Below are 2,273 nucleotides of genomic sequence, written 5' to 3'. Positions count from 1 at the left end.
CTTCAGGAGTTGGGTTTGTCTCAACCACAGCCTCCTATTTTTTGGTGTGATAACATCGGTGCTACATACCTTTCTGCAAATCCAGTATTTCATGCCCGAACGAAACACATTGAAGTTGACTATCACTTTGTACGGGAACGTGTATCACAGAAGCAACTCCAGATCAAGTTTATCTCATCTAAGGATCAACTTGCAGACATCTTCACTAAGCCTTTACCTCTACCACAGTTTGAGGCTTGTAGGCGCAATCTTACCCTTCTCAGTTCTTTAGAAAGTGGCTAAAATTAAGGGAGGGTGTTAGACTATGTATAGCTTCTGTACTTATGTACATATTGTAACACATCCATTATATATAATGAGATAAGCCACCCCTAGAGGGTTGTGCTGGTTCCCCCAAAACTTATTGTCTTACAAAGGCACGTAATCATCGCCGTTCATGGTAGATGTATAAACTGATGAGATACTATAGTATGTACCTCAGACCGGGAGAAATTCCGGCGGGCGGTGGAGCACGTGCAGACGGATCTCCGGCGAAATCGACGGCGTACAGGAACGGCGATGTGGGAAACTTGTAACACGGCGACATCGGGCAAGAAACTTTCGATGCGATCTAATCCTGGTCGAGGGGTTCCTTCTTATATCATCAATTTCGGTGTACCGGACGGCTCCGTGCTCCTGAACATCTCCTCCTCGGACACAACTCCAAGACGCACGCAACATGGACTCTTCTCCGAGTCTGAGTTCGAGATGTGTGGGGAGCTCGATGACGTTGGGAGAGGCGAGGTTGGGGAGAGACGACGTTGGTCTACATCCCTGCGACAGAGATTGCTACGGCGGGCGGGGAAGGCTGCGGCGGCGGGCGGCGGTAGCGACGTCGGACACACAGAGAAGAAGAAAGAGCAGACCGAGCCAGAGAAGAAGAAAGAGATCGAGCCGGCTGTGCTTTCTTTTCTTAAGGCCCAACAATGGTCAGTTCACGGGAGGCACAAAAACCGTACTAAACATGGCCTGGCCCAATAGATATTCCAGGAGCCCAATAACGAACACAGCGCGGCCGAATAATATTTCGAACGAAAAATTTAGTACCACCTCGGTTATAACATCAACAATAATAATATGGGTGAACGGATTAAAAATTTGGTGAAACGCATCTTGCTTTATTATAGTGTATATATATATATAGATAGATAGGTATAGATATAGATATATATTATAATTATGTAATGAATGAATTTCACCTATATTTTGTTGTCTTATACTGTAACGCATAAGGGAATCGTTTGGCAACGGCGCACCGGCCGAAGCTTCGGCCGGTCGCGGCCACGCGCAAACGCGCCAGCGACTCGCCTAGCGACACGTAGGATTGGAGGGCCCGCCCATGTGCGTCTTCTTCCTCCTGCCTTTTCTCTTCTTCCTCTCGGCCATCTCTCTCTTCTCTCTCCCCGTTGCCATGGTCAACCCATCGCCCACGCCGGAGGCCTCCCAGGGCCGCCGCCGTCATGAGAATCAGCCGATCTGGCCGCCCTCGACCAGATCCGCGCGGATCCGCATGCATTGGAGCTCTGCCTACCTCGCCGGACCCGGCCACGCTGGAGCGCAACCAGCCATGGCAGACTACAACCCGCGGCGAAATTTTGCTGGAACCGGTTGTAACAAATTCACTCGCCGGTGGTAGCAAAAATCTACTACGGTTGCAGCAAAACGGCGTCATCGTCATCGCGGGGTCGCAGCTGAGATAAGAAGTTTGAAGCTTTTTTCAATGCGGTTGTAACTTTTGTAACTGTCGGTTGCAACTTTTCGTTTTTCGTCCATGGCTTCGATTCCACGGTTGAAACTTTTTTTATAGTCGGATGAAGCTTTTTTCGTCGCTAGATGAAGCTTTTTCTGTCAACGGTTGTAACTTTTCTTGGTCATCCATGGCTCTAGTCGTATACTGGTTGAAGCTTTTTCCGTAGCCGGTTGAAGCTTTTTCTATCGCTAGTTGTAGCTTTTTTGGTCGTTGGTTGTAGCACTGGGCATCTTCCCCGGTGCTCGATTTTTTGTTTGCAAGATGCACACCGGGGATGAGCGGCGGCGAGCATGCCGGCGAGCTTCAGTCGTTGCAACCGGAGCTACAACGGTCTCAACAAAAGCTTCAACCGCGGGGTGGGGCTGTTGCACGGGGCAAAGCAACAACGGCGAGCGGCTAGCAGTTACAATGTTGCTGCAGCAGCGACGGCGAGCGGCTACGGCGACCGGCGGCGAGCACGGAGACGAGGACGACCGGGGGCGGG

Source organism: Triticum dicoccoides, chromosome 7A (genome assembly GCF_002162155.2).
Source record: "Triticum dicoccoides isolate Atlit2015 ecotype Zavitan chromosome 7A, WEW_v2.0, whole genome shotgun sequence".
Classification (NCBI taxonomy): domain Eukaryota; kingdom Viridiplantae; phylum Streptophyta; class Magnoliopsida; order Poales; family Poaceae; genus Triticum; species Triticum dicoccoides.
The sequence above is the reverse complement of the archived record's forward strand: the minus strand, read 5'-3'. Positions refer to the sequence as shown.